The sequence below is a fragment of the Onychostoma macrolepis genome, chromosome 03, assembly GCF_012432095.1.
Source record: "Onychostoma macrolepis isolate SWU-2019 chromosome 03, ASM1243209v1, whole genome shotgun sequence".
Taxonomy (NCBI): domain Eukaryota; kingdom Metazoa; phylum Chordata; class Actinopteri; order Cypriniformes; family Cyprinidae; genus Onychostoma; species Onychostoma macrolepis.
In genome coordinates, this window is record NC_081157.1 from 2,580,812 (window position 1) to 2,599,921 (window position 19,110).

Genomic DNA, 19,110 nt, shown 5'->3' on the forward strand with positions numbered 1-19,110 from the left:
GACATCCTGAAGAGCCTGTGGTCTGTACCACTAGCAGAGGCAGCCTCACACTAGCGTCTGCTATAGGAGCTGGAGGCAACTGAAAAGGAAAGGGGTTAGGAGTAACAGGAGAAAAAGACAAAAGACATGTGAGGGCCTGTGTTGCAAGCGGAGACAGCTTTGCGCTTGCTTCAGCTGCTGTAGCTGCATGACACGGGGGTTTGTGGCATTCGGAGAGAAAAGCTGTAGAGCCTGTGCGACCTGCACTGCTAGCAGAGGTGGCCTCGCGTTAGTACCTGCTACAGGATCTGGAGGCTGCTGAAAAGGAAAGGGGTTAAGGGAAGTAGAAGGACAGTCTGAGATGGGCCTGCGTTGCAAGCGAAGGCAGCCACATGCTTGCTTCTGCAGCTGTCAGCTGCGGAAAAAAGGGGAGTGGTTTGTGACTTTGGCGGGACATGCTGAAATGTCCGGGTAGTCTGCAGCGTTGCCATCCTAACAATTTCTCAGACTACCCTAGCTACTGGTTTTCAAAGCAACTAGCAACAAATGTAGCCATTTTAAAATTTTATTTGGAAACCTTTAAAAAGTGATAAAATGGTAAAAGGCATGCGTTTTTCTCTTAACCACACAAAAGGAAAACATACTGAAACAGCTGGCCAGCCAAGCGGCACATCGGCTGGTAACGTAGACACTTTGAGGGAGGTGCCTAGCAGTATGCACTTCATATATGAATTAAGTTGCAGGTTGCACTCGTTCAATAATTGTTTATTTATGGTACGCCTAAATTTTTTTATTTATTTATTTTTTTCCCGTTTGTACTTATGATTGTTAATTTATCAAAATGGAATGAGTGAATTAAATACGGGTAAAATGCTGGTGAAAATAAGAGTAATTTCAGTGTGTATTCTGGCTGCATGCGGCGCTGCGGCCGGAAGAGCCGTGGTGAAGGCTGAGCCGAAGCGGGAAGCGAGTGAGGCTTTGCTGCGGTAAGAACTGGGCGCGGCCCAGGCTCATTGAAGGCCTGCTTCTGCGACCCGACGCTCGCGGAGAGCCGGGTTTTGTGCGGGACAATGATGGTGTCAAGTGAGACGAGTTCGGGGCTTGCACAATCTATTGGCCGCCTTGGCAGCTGGAGTGGATTTAGGAGTGAGGTTGGCTGATTTGCAGGGTGACGAATAGATCGTACAAACCCGTTTGTTTATTCTCTGCGAGAACGGATCGTCGGAATTCATCAGCGTTTGCCTCTGGATTAAATACTTACCACTTCCAATCGGAGTAATTTGTTGGCGCAGCCGAATGATACGAGGATGCTGAGGAAGATGGAAGTTAGGCAGTGGAGGCGAGGTTAAGCCTCAGTGTCGGGGAATTCTTGTGGCTGGTCGAGCAGAGCGGCGGCCGCGATAGAGCCTGGGGCTCGGCGGCGATGACTGGCGGAGGAGGAGTGATCCTGGGGCCGGCGGATTTGCTGCAGAGGATCCGAAAATCTCGAGTATAGGTCACGTTGTTTGGATGGGGAAAAATTGGGTCTGTGATATAATGGCAAAGGAGCGAACCGAATGCTGAAAGACTAGAACTGATGGAGGCAAGGCTGATTGGATAGATGGTGTGATTGCTGATGATGAATTGGCTGTGTTAATTATCTGCGCGTGCTCCTCCCGAAATTTGTTAATAAAACATCACGACGTGATACCCGCGATAGCCAATGAGAGCGAGCAAGTGTCACTCACCGGATGTTGCGGGCTTCTATAGCTGAAACCTGGCAGCCACAAACATGCCGTGAAAGCAGAGAACATCACCCATATTCTTCGGTTTACTTTGTTTTTCACTGTGAAACAGAAAACAGTGTAGGATCAGAACGAGTCAGACAAAACTAAGATTCGATCAGAACATCGAAACATGAGGAGCCGAAATTCCAGAAGAGGCCCTAAGAAAACAGGACAACGTCATAAATCAGATTCCTAGCTCCAACCTCTGAAGGAAGCCTAACCAACAAGCCTCTTTCACAGAACAGCTTGCAACATTAAGACAAAAGAACACTTATTGATAATTCAAATTTGGGACAAATAATCAAGATTAATGGTCAAAGAGATGACCTTATTATTGTTCCACAAGAGAAATCACGAGCTTCTTTAGATGGACTTTTCCCCCACACATACAAGACAAAGACTGAGACTGAAATTCTTTAGGAGACCTTTTAACCTCTTTCTGGTCTTCACCGAACATGTCCCTATGTCCTACATAGAACTTTACACAGAGACTTTCTTCTTCATATGCATATAAAATCATCCCAAAGGGACATTGCTAGGCAGAACACTATATTATGTATGTAACCCATACTTTAGACTATCATGTTTTAAGCACATATTATGTATGTCTTGTTAATAACTATTGAATGACTTTAAGGTTTATTCGTGTTTGGTATGTATGAGCTTGACAATTCTAGCTTGAAACGTTTCTTCCAATTGATTCTTTGTCAAATGTATCATATTCTGGTTATAGAAATCACATCCAAAATATACTTTGCAAGAGTGTGTAAAATTCGGACCATGTGACTGATAACATGCTGATTTATGATGGAAGGAACAACCCTGGCTAAGAAAATAGCTTATCTAATTGGTCAAGACACCAGATGGGATGTGTCCAAAAGCCGAGTTTAAAAACTCAGGACACCATCTTCTCTTCCCTTCTCGCCCTTCTCTCTTCTTTTTGCCACCGCGTTTTGACGCTGCTTTTAGTGCTCTTTGAGCGTGCCCTGGCCTACAGGCCAGTTGCTACTTAACACCACGATGAGAAGAAAAACCACCTAGTCTCGTTATATCCTTTCTTTCTTTTATTTTAGTTTCTTTTCCGTTGCGAGTTTCGTGTTCTCAGTTTAAGTTTTGCCGCCACGCCTTATCTCCGAGTTCAACTCGAGCCTGTGACCGCCTCTTCAACAAGACCAACTCCGCATCCTCAGCCAACACCCAAGACATCCCTTCAATGACTACTGAACTTCCAGCCAATCAGCATTTAGGAAACCCCTTTTCCTGCAACGACGAGGACGACAAAAGGGAATCCCTTAACAGAGGCAACGCAACGCAAGTAACCTCCAGATTCTGAATTGTATATAAATTTTAGGTTGTTCAGGTCTCTGCAATAGCACATATTGCTATAAACTTGGGATTTCACATTTTCATTCTCATAAACTCATCCTTTCTCTCTTTCTGCAATGTGTGAATGCGTGTGTTCATGTTTAGATTAGTTTATGTCTTAGGTTTATATAAATAAAGTCTTATTTATATTGAAAAGAGAAGTATCTTGTGTTTTGTGCTTACAAGTTAATGTCTTAATCTGCCGATCTTGTTACTGTGCTTATTAATAGTGTTTTCACTATATTTTGGATTTGAATATCCAGTGCAGAAGTAATGTTGTACGGCTCGTTCAGTGAATCGCCGGCCGACTCAGTGATCAGCCGCAAAACAGTGATTCTGTTCAAATTCCCTATAAAATCATAAACGATCCCCTTTGAGCTAAATTAAATTATTTCTATGTACAAACCCTACAACAGTCCTCTATTTGTTTTTCCTTCTCTAGTCACGTTTGATCTCGCGAGCCTCGGTGAGATTATGTGCCACTGTGAAATCGTTCCTACAGTCTTCAAGTGTGCGGTCTCGCGGTCTGCTCGAATCTAGTGTGCACGTTCAGAGGATTATAAGGCTAAAAATCAGTTGAACTGTCTTCATGTCTGTGGTCTCCTATGGTTTTAAAATCGGTTAAGATTTGACAGTCGTCTAGTGTGCAGCCAGCTTTAAACGCAGCTTCAGTCAGCTTGCTTTGCTGCTTCCTCTGCATGCTGCTTTGCAATGAGATTATTCTTGTGTATGCCATTACTCACCCTATTGCTGAGCATGTCTTCTGCTGCTAATGACAAAGATCCGTGGCAAGTTGAGTCCATTGAAGAATCCCAGCAACATCCAAGCCAAGCAGAGGAAGCCATCCAAGACGAGAGCAACGTTTCCGTCTGTCGGAGCTCTCGCTTGGCAAGTAAATCTGTTAGTCCTCCCAGCATCTGTGATTGGCCACTGCCTAAGATACTGGAATCCTTGTTCAGAACCATATCCCGGCTCCGACTGGAGCTACTCACGAGGAACTGTTTACATTGCTCTGTGAAAACATTGATATCTCAGCAGCAGACTTTGCCCCTCCACCTCCGTTCTCCAGCAAGAAGCATGTGCAGAAGAGGAAGAACATCGATCCAGCCTCCACTCCAGCCGCTGCGGCACCCAAACAGGCAGGTGGTCCTGCCGGCTCAGCCCGAGCAGGCAACTCTACGGTACAAAGCAACAATCCCGTGTTGTCAGAATTGTCCTCCATCCAGTCTTCGCTCTTCAACATGAACTCCAGAATCCAGACTTTGGAGTTTGCTCAGCACCCAAGTCCTCTGCAAATCTCCTTTTCTCCGGCCTGCCTTCCTCCAACCCCGCAGATGACGATGGGAAGTCCACTGGCTCTCCATTCTTTCCACCGGCTGCTGCAATTTCTCATCAGCTAAGAAGCCAAATCATTGCTGGTAATGACAACAACCTTGTTAAGATATGATGTTTTATTAACAAGGTTCGGGAGAAGCACGATCAGATAATCAGTCTGGCCCAGGTGGAGCTCGTCAGCTAATCACCTTAACAAGCACAGCACGTGTATATATACAGCCAACTCACCTCTGTTCCATGTCAGTTTTCCAGCATCCCGCCTCCACCCCAACTCCTCACTCTTAATCTAATTTCATCCCATTCTTGGGATGGGGGGGGAGTTCTCTGGGTTCGGGCTCTATCCCAAGCTCGGAGCGTCCCTCTGGACAGCACGCTAAATATGCTTACTAATTGCTCAATCATATTATATGTTAGTGCAAACTCGTGAAATTACTGAGCTCAGAATTTAATGATAGGTGTGTTGTAGATTGTGGCGATGTGTCGGTTATGCTTAAAGACAGCGACCCCCAGCTTTCAAAAACTAAACTTTAACTCTTACTTAATTTAAGGTGGCTTTCGGAGTATATAGAGACATCATATGCGAAGTCTATCCATCTCGTAGAGCAGAGCTGGACACTTATCTCGCCATCGTTTCTGACCTGGCTTTGACATATAGAGGAACTCTCTTCTACGAGTGGCCACTGCCTAAGATACTGGAAACCTTGTTCAGGAACCATATCCCGGCTCCGACTGGAGCTACTCGGTGCAAAAGCTGCCATGTTCATTCAGCGATTTAATCAGAGACTGGACTGCTCCGTAGTTGATTTAACGCTCATCAGCAGACACTTTACTGGTCACCAAGCTCTCTCCTGCTCCATCTGTGGCTCTCAGGCTCATACTCACAATCTGTGCCCCAAATCTGTGTCTCTCCAAACTAAGTATGGCCCCAGCTTTCAAGCTGGTGACTCTAAGGTGGTGCCTATTGCCACTCCGATGTGTTACAATTTCAATGAAAATGTTTGTAAGTTCTATAATTGTAAATATGTTCACGCTTGTAGTTACTAAAGTTGGTGTATCTGAGATTAACCCGTTTTTTAAAAAAGGAGAAAAAGAAATAAAACCATCAACCTCAGTCAACGTTTCCAGGCTGGGAAGGACGCTGAGAAAACCTAACTGCTGCTTTGTCAGTTATTTAATAACAAGCCCAGGTTTTCTTGCAGGGTTATTTGGTTGCCTAATTGTTCTTTTGTTTGTAAAAACTTGCTTTGTGCCTCAAAGGAGCCTGAAATCGTCAATTCTTTGTTAGAAAAGGAAGTTAAGAAAGGATTCATGATCGGGCCATTTGATGAATCTCCCTTTCCAAATTATCGAATTAATTCTATAGGAATCGCTACTCATAAATATTCGAGGGAAAAGCGTTTAATTATTGACCTATCTGCCCCTCATAATGATACAGCTCAAAGTATCAATAGTCTCATTCCTTTAGCTCCTTTTTCTCTGTTTTATGTCACCGTCAACGACACAATTAAATTTATTAAACAAGCAGGAAGGGGCGCATGGCTCGCGAAGGCAGACATCTCAGACGCCTTTAAAATTATGCCTTTACGTCCATCACAGTGAAAGGAGTGAAATTATTTCCTTTATGAGATTAATTCCTCATGAGGCCAAAACTCAGGAACTCTCGCAGCACACATGACATGCAATAAAACGATAAACGTTCTAATCTGACAGGAAGATCTGGGAGAAAGACCATTTGCTCATCTGTCCCTTCACCCATCCTTAGGCTCCCTCCTTCCCCCCTGGGCATGACATAGAAGTGTCAAGAGCTCAAGTTGCCAGACTTACAAACTGAATTCATTATACCTTAAGAATTAATAATCTTAACCCCTTCATGGTTGGTATCATTTTAAAGGTCTCTGTGCGATTGGTAAACTGGTCTCAATTTCACAGTAGTCACTTCTATTATGAGAAATATTGAAAACCTGAGTGAATTCTGTACTTCTGTTGTGGACGGTCTCCTTTCAAAATCTGATAAACATTGCTCTACACCAGGTGTGACCATTTTGGAACAGCTCAGAGGCTTCTCATTCCCTATACACAGATGTAATCTGTGGGGGGCCGAGAATAAAGGTTTATGGCCCTTTTGTTCTGGTAGTATTTAAGGGAAAGTTGCAAATCACTCATTGTGATTCTGTAGCCAGATCAGCCCGTGGTGTGGAGTGTGTTTCATATGCTCCATTCTATGTATTTTCTTGAAGTCAGGTATACATTTTACTCTTAGACTCATCTTTGAACAACTGATGTTATGTATTTCCTTATTTTTGAATTGGCTTCTTATTGTCTTATTGTGTAATTGGCACGACACGTTTACCTGACTAAAAATAAATTGTTATATTTGATTTATTCTGTGCTCTTCTGAAATGTGTGTCACGGTGCACACAGCAGGGAGGAACGAGGAGACGAGGGTGAACTCAAAATACAGTCTTTAATAAATCCAAAACAGACAGGGCAAGACAAGGCAAGGCTCACACAGACAGAAACACCGGGGAATAACGAGTAGACCAGACAAAATCTAACTAAACAGGCATGAACTAAATACACATGATAATTACTGATAATTAGACAAACACAGCTGGACAAGACTCAACTAATAATCACACTGAACAAGGACAGGAACATGACAAAATAAGGACACAAGAGGCGGGAACACAAGACACACACGACAGAGGACTGACAATGTGTCGTGGTATTTCCGCAAATCTGCGTTCAGGACAGATCATACCAAGCACCAATGGATGAACCATGAGGGACACCATGAAGGAGACTTTGGTTAAAGTCCTTGAATTCTTAGGCATCATTCTTAGTATAATTCTTAGAAATGCTCAGAAGTCAGCCAAAAGTCTTTCCAGAAGAGATTTGCTCTCTTTGCTAGGCCATCTTAATTTTGTGATACGTATAATTCCCAGGGCAGGTCTTTTATTTCCAGGCTGCTTGACCTCTCCAAGTCAGTTGAAAACCTTTCAATATATAGTTACCTTAGATGCAGGCTGCAGATCCGATCTCAGATTTCTATTCTCTGCTCCTTGATAACTGGAATCTCATTTTTCTATAATGACGATCTGGAGACTTCTGCAGCCCTCAAGTTGTACACAGATCCTATGGCTAAATTTTTGATGTCATGTAATGGTTTTACATTTTAAAGTTGTGGTTGCATGTGCATTAAGCATTCATTATGTTTAATGCATCTTTGTTCATTTGTTCTTTGTTTCAGCTCATTATGTGACAAAATCACTCTCCATTCTCCACTGTTTCTGGAGTGAATTCAGACTATAAAAGAACGACCATCAGCTCACAGACACCTTCATCTACTGATGAACATCTTCAAGACACGGTCTGATCCAGGTAAGATCATGTGTTGTGTCATATTGTCTCGTATATATTATTTAATGTAGTTTTGGGAGTCTTCTTTCAGTTCCTTGTCAGAGCCACTTTTCATTTTAGGGGTTGTGTTCAATAATGAGGTGATCAGCTCTTGTAATTGTCGTTATGATTGCAGATCATGTTATCTCATGTATGAGTTCATATATTGTTGACTGAATATGTGTCTTTCAGCCTCTGGTATCACTGATTGTGTAGTTAATCAAACTAGTTTCCTTTCATTAAAAGTCTGTGTTATTTCAGTTTTACTATCAGCACTGAATGGAATAACGTCACAGATTTGTTTCCTAAAGAAAACAGCTGAGTTCACAAAGCAGCAAAAGAATTAATGAAGTCAGAGCATTTGTGCTTCTCTTAGTGTTTGCAGGTTTCTTATTTGACCGAGGAAGTGAAAACACTGAAAAATAAACTAGAAAGCATTTTTAGTGTACTCGGGTGTACTAGAGTTTTCCACCTAAACTACCCTTTTTCATGACCTTTTTTCAGCCTTAATTACAGTTTAATATTCATTATAAGTCATTTATATGACATTGAGTGAAATGTTGAGTGTTTAATTAGTGTTGGAGCTGAACTCTTGTCTAGTCTGAGTTGGATCATGTATGCTCTTCATCTGTTTCTTTCTGTAGATTCCTGCAAGTAAAGTCAGTTTATTTTATTAGTCATTGATGTTATTGTGCTCTACTCACCGCTCTCTGTTTTCTGTTCACTCCTCTCGTCTTATTTCAGTGTATGTTACAACTGTTGCTCAATAAACACCATTCACTGCAGCCCCAGTCGTCTCGGTCCTTACATCACAGTAAGATCTCACTATTTCCATCAGAAATGTTACAGTTAAACTTGCTACTAAATGGACTAAAAGTTTACTCACTTTTGTTTGTATCTCAACTATGTTCTCCATCAGATCAACAGTGTTTGGATGTGTTTTTACGGTGTGGAGTTGATGGCGCTGAACGTTCTCCTTTAACTTCTCTGTGGAAAAAGAAACAAACCAACTGGACAAGTTCTGTCATAAATGTAAGTTGTTCAGTATTTATTGCTTGTTTATTGAACTATTTTATTAAAGCAGTGTCACACCAGCAGTTGTGCTGAAGTACTGAATATTCAGAACAACATTCTTATGATATTGTTTAAATAAAAGATTTTTTGGGCAGAGATTTCAGTGTTCATTTTTAAAGTTAAAAAATTAAAATTTATCTAAGTGTAGATAAAATCTATTAACATTTTTCCTGACAAATCGCCCCAGAGACTTACTGATATAAAAATTATAATTAAACTTTATTTGGAGTACTACTTGCACAATTCACATTTCTTAATATTAAGCCTAAAATGTGTTTTAAATTGTCACAAAAACTAAAATTCTGTCATCATTCGTTAACCCTCATGTCGCTCCAAACCTGTAAGACTTTCTTCACATTCAGATCACAACTGAAGATATATTTAATGAAATCTGAGAGATTTCTGTCCCTCCGCTGACAGTCAACACAGAGTTCATAAAGAAACCCAGATGAATTGAGCGGTTCAGTCTGCATCTTCTGAAGAGACTCGATCGATTTATATGATGAACAGATTTAATTCAGGCTTTTATTCACAGATAAACATGAATCAGCGCACAGTAGTCACGGCAAACAGAAGCTCAAACACACTTGTGTCAGAATCAGTGAGGATCATTCTTGTGTTTCGCAGCACGTTTGAGATCCAGAAGAACCAATGAGCTTCTGTTTATGTTTGCTGATCAGTGTAAATATGAGAATAAAAGCCTAAATTAAATCTGTTCATCATATGAAGTGATCAAATCTCTTCAGATAATTTGGACTAAACCTCTCCATTCATATGAATTAGTTTAATGAAGTTTTTTTGAAGCATGAACTGGTCGTTGCGTTGACTGTCAGCGGAGGGACAGAAATCTCTCAGAATTAATTAAAAATATCTTTATTTGTGTTCAGAAGATGAAAGATTTTTTCAGGTTTGAAACAACATGAGGTGAATAAATGATGACATGGTGTTCATTTCTGGGTGAACTATCCCTGTAACATCACACACGCCCCATTTGAATGGCAACATTTAGACAGAAGAAACATGTCAGGCCATCTGTTTTTACAAATAATATATTTTTACATTGAGAAATCGAAGCATTTCTTGCATATTAAAACTAATAACTGGTTTGTTATTCAGTGTTTCCTCTCAGGAATTTGTGAAACAATGGCACAACATAACATCAGCATCAATGACTCAACTGCAGCAGATAATGATTCACATATAATACATATTTGGACAAAATCAATATGGACGCAAGATTTTGCAGAACGTGGATTTGTCAGTGTCCTTTCAGTCGTTGAGATTCTAGTCATGATCTTAACTCTGATTGGCTTGTGTTTCATCATCAAATCTCGGCCTGCTGCTTCAGTTTTTGTTAGTAATTTGATAGTTTCAGATCTCATACAGGTCATTTGTATTTTAATAGCAGGATCAACCTCATCGCCATATGATCAGAGTGGTGAATATCTCTATTCTTTGATTGTGGGTCTGTATTTTATGGCATGTGTTGCTTCTGAACGATATCTTCTGGTTTCTCATCCTATCTGGTACAGATCTCACCAGTCACTCAAACTCTCCTGTTTTATTTCTGTGATCGTCTGGTTTGTGCCTCTGATCTTTGCAGAAATAGACCCCCCTTATATTTATTTTAATACTCTACCCCGGTGTATAGCGTTTTTAATTCCCTACCCCATCATCATTCTCTGTTTTGCTGGCACGTGTCGAGGTCTTTCTCACGTAATATCTCTGACTGCTCTGAAGCGCAAATTAATTTTGGGCAGTTTGTTCCTGGTGCTGTTGACTTACACATTTCTCATTCTGCCTTTTGTGATTATGGAATTGATTGTAGAATTTGTTCACTATCACCATTACAATAGTGTTGTTGTGGAAGTTTACCCCTATGCACAATTGCTCGTGTTTGTGAATCCACTTGCTGACTGTGTGCTGTATCTGTTCATGAGGCCTGATGTTCGTAATATGATGAAGTCTGTTTGTTGCTGTTGTAGACGTCAGAGTTCAAATCACAACCAGGACGAACACTCTGTAGTGAATCCACAGAACAGCTGCTGTACTGCAGTGTGCTGTATTTCAGCTCAAGAGCCTGCATCTCATTCACTGAACACCTGCAGCACAGTTTAACCTGCTGATAAATATAGAGCTGAAAAACACTGAGCTATATTTAATTGAAGTCAGTGTCGATTTTTACATTGCAAGCACAATTAATGGTAATACTTTATAATAACTTTAATTAATAAGTCATTAACACACATTATATAAAGTTCAACTAATCATTGCTTAATATATATTCACATATCTAGAAATATGAGATAATGTGTTTGTTAATGTTAACTATTAACTTATTAAACATTACCAAATGATTAAAGGAGTGTAAACATAACATCTCCTCTATGCATGGCAACAGATAATTATTCATGTATATTAGTACGACTTATTTATAAAATTACGTGTAATAGTTTATTAGCCTAGTATAAGGCAGAGATGCCCAAACTAGAGTGAATTTTAATTTGGCCTGCCATGCCACATGCTCACGCTGGACAAAATGCAAGCCTCGGATATGATTGTCACCCGGCTAAATTTTCGGGTATTTTGGAAATTTAAAAAACATTAAGTTTTTTTTTAAAAACATAAAAATGGCAATGACTACACAACCGTTTGTCCAATCAACATGAAAATTGGTATGCAATGTCTTGGTCCAAAGTGCCTGTCACGGTGACTACTGTGAAGGAGCGCGGAGACGAAGGAGAGTCATGAATAACAGTCTTTATCAATCCAAACAAGGGAAGATGAAACAAGGGTAATGGACAAGACACACCTGAACCAAATGATATGATCAAACGAGAGGGAAACTAGGAGCACATGGGGAGGGAAAACACAACAAAACAATCCATAAGCGTGGCAGTGCCACAGGTGTCTATGAGGACATTTGTGCATCCCCTTATGAAACAAAAATATATTGCAGTATATTGGAAAATATCATGTAATATATTAGGCAATATATTCTCATATATGGGATTTAATATTTATATTTTCCAATATATTGCAATATATGCATAGACCATATATGTATATATATTGATACATATAAAAATATATATATTGCAATCAAAACCAAAAAAGGCACTATATTTTTACATGTAATAGTTTCTTTATATGCTTAAATATACTGTAATATATGCATGTGCTATATATATATATATATATATATATATATATATATATATATATATATATATATATATATATAGTTACATTTTATACTTTCCAAATAAACCATAGCATATGCATGGTATAGCTATATAATAAATAAAATAGTGAAGACAAAAATCTGCATTACACAAGCAACAGTTTTATTGGAACAGAGTTGCACACTGTAAAACCTAACAGTGAAATTCGCTAAATGAAATGAGTTAATTTAACTCAACATTTTTAAAAAGTTAATTCAACTCAATATATATTTGTGATGTGAACTCAACAGCTAATTAGGTTAAGCAGAACTCAATCTAAATAAGTTACTATAAATTATTTTAATCTGTTATTACCATACAGTCTATGATTATTACATCTAAATGGCAGACCACAAAATATTTAAAAGAAATGAGCTTAATTCATTATATCTAACATTGTTTTTCGAGAAGTCACGTTTGTACAACATAGGGCTATAGGTTATTATGCTTTATATCTACTAAACTAAAATATATAATACCTTTCATAACTAATTAAATAACTAAGCCATAATATAATAAATACATAAATTATTTCATATTAAGCATAGATGAATCCTTTTAAAGTAATTAATTTGACTCGAGACAAAATATTATCCGGGTGTTTTTCAAAAACCGCGCGCATTTTTCCGTCAGTCACGTCCGCTCATCCAGCTGCAGCTCACTCAGTCACGGGATCACAGCCGGACGGGTCGCGACGCGGTCACTTAAAATAACAGGTAAGCATTCGAACTTCTTTATTCCTGTTTAAAGCACTTTTGAACCGTTTTGTGTTTTGTCAACTTTATCTGAAGATTAACCAGCTCAGTTATCATAATGCGTGTATGCTAGCTAGCAAAGAAGCAAGGAGCTAATGCGCCATTACATCAAAGTTATTAACGGCAAGTGTTAAATATGCAGTGTTATACACAACAGTTTGTCAGTGGTGGTAAATTAAGAGACTTTTTTTTTTTTTTGTGGTTTCTCACAGCCGGACAGAAACCCGCCAATTATATTTTTAAACTAGAGAGAAGACAGACCTCCTCATCTCTAACCATCACTCGCGCCGCAGATCTGAAGCAAGGTAAACACACACTCCCTGTATTACACGTTTAAACGTTTTGTTAATCGTTATTTATTATCCGCTTTGTCAGTTTCATCTAGAATATCCATGTGATGCTGATCAAGTTTACTAAATCCGCCGAAGCCCCGGTGAACAAAGGGGCTGAGGACCGTTTATAATGATTTTTTGTTAACTTTAGTTAAAATTTTACACTGTTATTTGTTCCTCACTGTCTTATTTAATATTCATACTAACACATTGTTGTCGTGCTTTTGAAATCAATCTTTTCAGAGCAAAGGCAGCGAGGGGTGGTGTGATGTCACTGGCAACAGGACGGCTGCAAAACTAATATGAGCCTAAAATAAAGTAAGTAGAATTCACATTAAACAAATTGATGAGCGTTAGTGTTGTACAAGATGTAATTTGTCACGTTATAAACAGTTATTTAAATACATCGTTTTTCAGTTTTTATTTTTTGATGAATTGCTATTAATGCAGATGTAATGATGACCAGCAGCACAAATGTTAAGTCTTCTGAAGCAAACTATACTTTTTTGTGAATATTAGATTGAAATTTAAACTTAAACATTGATCAAATCATGAATACACAGCACAGATGAAAAATCACAAACCTCTACTAACATCCCACAAGAATGACATTGACATCTAAAAAACAGTCATGTTTGATATAATGTAGTGTGTGCCACCATTTTGATTCAGACTGAATTGGCAGAGTGAATAACATCTTAAATTTCAGTTTGTTGATCATTCTGTCAAAGTCTTTTTGCATGTTGTGTTGGTTCAGAAGAATACCAGTGAAGTCTTTTTATGTTCTGATTATAGTTATATAATTATATACTTCACTAATATAGATGGAAAAATGATCTTTTATATTTCTACTTGCACTTATCCTAAAGTTGCTTTGGTTTTTCATAAAGATATCAGGTAATTGCCATTGCTAAGTTTGTAGTGGTTGAAAGTTGTCTTATTATGATTCATAAAAATAAGCTGTCCATAAATGTTGCTTAAATGTGAACAATAATGACATCAGTCATTCAACCTAGGATCCTGGAAGATCTACTACTATCTGAAAAGAAGACTTTTTTTTTTTCAAGACATTTAAATGTCTTAAATGGATAGTCCACAAAAAAAATTAAATTCTGTCATGGTTTACTCACCCTCATGTTGTTCCAAACCAATTTTGAATGAATTTTATTCATCTTCAAACAAAAGTATATATTTTTGATATTCTTTCATTTTTGTCTATCCATTGGAAGTCTAGGCAGTCTTTATTTTCAAGCTTCACAAAGTTTTTAGTTTAGGCTTTGACTCGTAATAAAAAACCCTTAGCTCAAGCTTTTCAGTTAATGTTTGTGTCTTCTTTAGAAGACTTGAATGAAACCACTTTATGCATATGGATAAACTTGTCTTTAAGCTTAATATTGATTGCCTAGACTTTCAATGGATTGACAAAATGGTGAGAGAGTTTTAAAAATATCTTAATTTTTGTTCCATAGATGAACAAGATTCGTATGTGTTTGGCATGACATGATAGTGGGTAAATGGTGGTAATTTTCATTTTGAGGTGAACCTGTCCCTTTAAAGGGTTAGTTCCCCCAAAAAATTAAAATTCTGTCATTAATTACTCAGCCGCATGTCGTTCCAAACCCGTAAGACCTTCGTTCATCTTCAACACAAATTAAGATATTTTTGATGAAATCCGAGAGCTCTCTGACCCTCCCATAGACAGCAACACAACTGAAATGTTCCCAGACCCAGAAACATAGTAAGGACATTTGTAAAATAATCCATCACTGGATTAATTAGATCAATTTTACGAAGCAATGAGAATACTTTTTGTGCGCAAAGAAAACAAAAATAACGACTTTATTCAACAATTCTTCTTCTCCAAATCACACCTTCCAACATTATCAAGAGTACCTCTGCATGTAATCAGCGCATGCGAGTGCTGTTGCTGACGTAGAACATGCACTGAGGCTTGTTTACGTGCGGAGAAACGCACACGCATGCATTGTGATACTCTCTATAATGGCGCACTAGGGTGACGCGAAGAAGAACTGTTGAATAAAGTCATTATTTTTGTTTTCTTTGCGCACAAAACGTATTCTCATAGCTTCATAAAAATTGCAGTTGAACTACTGTCACATGGACTGTTTTAACAATGTCCTTACTGCATTTCTGGACCTGGGAACATTTCAGTTGCATTGCTGTCTATGGAGGGTCTGAGAGTTCTCAAATTTCATCAAACATATCTTAATTTGTGTTCTGAAGATGAACGGAGGTCTCTCGTTTCAGCCCTATTCCATACATAAACACTTAGGTTACATAATTGAAAAAACAAAACAGTTCATGAAACCTCTTTAAAGAAGTCTGAAAATGGGACACAATTATTTTTTATTTGTTATTCATTGTTATAATGGTGTTGATTTTTGGCATTAAAAAAATCTATCCTTCTATGTGATTGTAGAAAAAGAGGCTACACTCAGAGCTGCTGAGCGGGAACTATATCCAGAGGACATGGCGGGCAAGAGGGTAAGGTAAGCCAAATGCCTAGACTTTGGTGAGGAAGATACCACCAGTACTGGCAACAAATCCTCTGGCTCTGGAAATCCTAAACCGGTAATTACACAGCAAAGATTGATATATCAGATTAGGGATCATTTGTGTATTGGATTGTCCATGATTAAATATTAAAAATGAACATCTTTGCCCTATAGAAAAAGGCCAAGGTTGCTGCACAAAGACGGGCGGAGGAGGAATTCATATCACTTAGTTCATATCACTTAGCACAGCGTTCATCGCTCGACTTGTCGAGACTGTTTTTCAATATGGCTGCTGTCTGTATACGCGTAATGTACTGTCTTTATAAAGTATCTTCTTATTAAACTGTTTGTACACTTACAAAGTTCTCAATGCTTTGGTTTGCATGTAAGGACCCTCATTATGCTACCGTGTTAGTGTGAGGCTATTTTGAGCCTTGTTAGTGGTATTAACTAGCGATTTACTTTAACTTAGTCTGTGCCCCATATACTAGCGTTATAAGCTAATCTGTTTTTAGAGATAAAACTCTTTACATTCGATTATCATGAAAACGCATCCCAGAGAACGATCTACTCGATAACCATGTGTTAATTACCCCTAGGTTCATTTTTCACCGGAATTGTCCTTTAAACAAAAATTAAAGCTTTTTTGACATTCTATTGCTTGTGGTGATTTTCCTTGTTTATTTCTTTGCTTAAGGCAGGGGTGCCCAATCCTGCTCCTGCCGATCGACTGTCCTGCACAGTTCATCTCCAACCCTAATCAAACACACCTGCCTTTAATTTTCAAGTGATCCTGAAGACCTTAATTGGTTGCTTCAGGTGTGTTTGATTAGGGTTGGAGATGAACTGTGCAGGACAGTCAATGGGCAGGAGCAGGATTGGGCACCCCTGGCTTAAGGTCTTATTTATTTATTAATTTTTTTTGTTTGTTTACAAAAGGTGAAAATCGGGAATGATGGAACAGTCACTGTCTCGTCACATTGTTGGGAGACTGCAAAAGCTAGTACCACCCCCAATGGGATGGCACGGGTGCTACTGATGGGGCTCTTCAGTGTGGATATCCTCCTCAAGTCCAACCTGAAAGGAGGGGTCAGCAAGCTGGATCCCTGTGCTGATCGTCGGAAGGCTCGACCCGAGGAAACTTCAAGCTTTACTAGGTAAATAGTTTTTAGAGCTTTCCAGAATCAACCAGGCGGGGGGAGGGGGTCGAGATTTTCGCAAACCCGAGGGGCAGCTGGAGGAGTGAGGAGGGGTAGAGTAATCTTTGTTGTTCTGTTCCACAGATACTGTTGTAAACCAGTTTCCGACGGCCAAGGAAGCTGATGTCAGAAAATCCATTAATGGTAGAATCTGCGAGCTAAGACACCAGGTGAAGTCCAAAAGTGTGCTCGTTTAAATCAGTGAAGAACCAAGATGGACTCCTAACCAGGATAACGCACTGTTCTTTTGGCATATTTCTTGGCTTTTCCACAGTTTTTATTTATTTATAATTATTATTTTTTTGTTTTTCTTTTATAGAAATGTTATTTATATTTTATAACAGCACTGCTGAATGTTTAGAACAGACATTGAAATTGCTTTAATTTATAATTAATATTTTGTGTTCAATGGTACCATTTAAAAATGTTGCACTGTTAAGTTTATCTGACCAAATGGTTTTAATACTGGTAGGCCTGTGTAGCTCTTTATTATCTGCCTGATTAAAAGAAAATAAAGGTGGCTTTTGATAGACTACCCATTAGTCTGTGTTAATATGTGGTATAAAGGTTTGCACATATATTGCAGATTACATATTTATTAATTCATATTTTAGATGTTACATGTAAATATACTATATATATCACCATATATGTATATACATTGTATGTGCATGTTCTCATATATACACATATTGTGTATATATTTCACATATTTTCACATTATATTTGATAATATTACATATTTAAAATGTATTCCACAATATATTGAACACATATCTATACATATACAGGTGCTGGTCATATAATTAGAATATCATCAAAAAGTTGATTTATTTCACTAATTCCATTCAAAAAGTGAAACTTGTATATTATATTCATTCATTACACACAGACTGATATATTTCAAATGTTTATTTCTTTTCATTTTGATGATTAGAGCTTACAGCTCATGAAAGTCAAAAATCAGTATCTCAAAATATTAGAATATTACTTAAGACCAATACAAAGAAAGGATTTTTAGAAATTTTGGCCAACTGAAAAGTATGAAAATGAAAAGTATGAGCATGTACAGCACTCAATACTTAGTTGAGGCTTCTTTTGCCTGAATTACTGCAGCAATGCGGCGTGGCATGGAGTCGATCAGTCTGTGGCACTGCTCAGGTGTTATGAGAGCCCAGGTTGCTCTGATCGTGGCCTTCAGCTCATCTGCATTGTTGGGTCTGGTGTCTCTCATCTTCCTCTTGACAATACCCCATAGATTATCTATGGGGTTCAGGTCAGGCGAGTTTGCTGGCCAATCAAGCACAGTAACACTATGGTCATTGAACCAGCTTTTGGTACCTTTGGCAGTGTGGGCAAGTGCCAAGTCCTGCTGGAAAATGAAATCAGCATCTCCATAAAGCTTGTCAACAGAAGGAAGCATGAAGTGCTCTAAAATTTCCTGGTAGATGGCTGCGTTGACTGTGGACATCAGAAAACACAGTGGACCAACACCAGCAGATGACATGGCAGCCCAAATCATCACTGACTGTGGAAACTTCACACTGGACTTCAAGCAACATGGATTCTGTGCCTCTCCACTCTTCCTGCAGTCTCTGGGACCTTGATTTCCAAATGAAATGCAAAATTTACTTTCATCTGAAAAGAGGACTTTGGACCAATGAGCAACAGTCCAGTTCTTTTTCTCCACAGCCCAGTTAAGATGCTTCTGACGTTGTCTCTGGTTCAGAAGTGGCTTGGTAGCCCTTTTCCTGAAGACGTCTGAGCGTGGTGACTCTTGATGCACTGACTCCAGCTTCAGTTCTCTCCTTGTGAAGCTCTCCCAAGTGTTTCAGTCGGCTTTACTTGACAGTATTCTCAAGCTTGTGGTCATTCCTGCTTGTGCACCTTTTCCTACCCAAATTCTTCCTTCCAGTCAACTTTGCATTTAATATGCTTTGATACAGCACTCTGTAAACAGCCACACCTTTCAGTAATGACCCTCTGTGACTTACCCTCTTTGTGGAGGGTGTCAATGTTCGTCTTCTGGATCATTGCCAAGTCAGCAGTCTTCCCCATTATTGTGGTTTCAAAGAACAAGAGATACCCAGAATTTATACTGTAGGGATGGTCATTTATTCAAACTCAAATGTAAATATTCTAATATTTTGAGATACTGATTTTTGA

At 38.9% G+C, this 19,110-nt stretch overlaps 1 long non-coding RNA gene across 2 annotated transcripts; it reads left to right on the forward strand.

The window, feature by feature from the left end:
- The first annotated feature begins 12,280 nt into the window (after positions 1 to 12,280).
- Positions 12,281 to 17,472, forward strand: LOC131536788 (uncharacterized). 2 transcript variants are annotated; one of them, XR_009270068.1, is made up of 6 exons: positions 12,281 to 12,858; positions 13,110 to 13,202; positions 13,473 to 13,547; positions 15,670 to 15,821; positions 15,920 to 16,902; positions 17,029 to 17,472. It is a non-coding gene; the product is annotated as an uncharacterized LOC131536788 (long non-coding RNA). The 2 variants fall into 2 exon arrangements; XR_009270067.1 differs by having other exon boundaries at positions 12,282 to 12,858; positions 15,670 to 16,902.
- Positions 17,473 to 19,110: the final 1,638 nt, after the last annotated feature.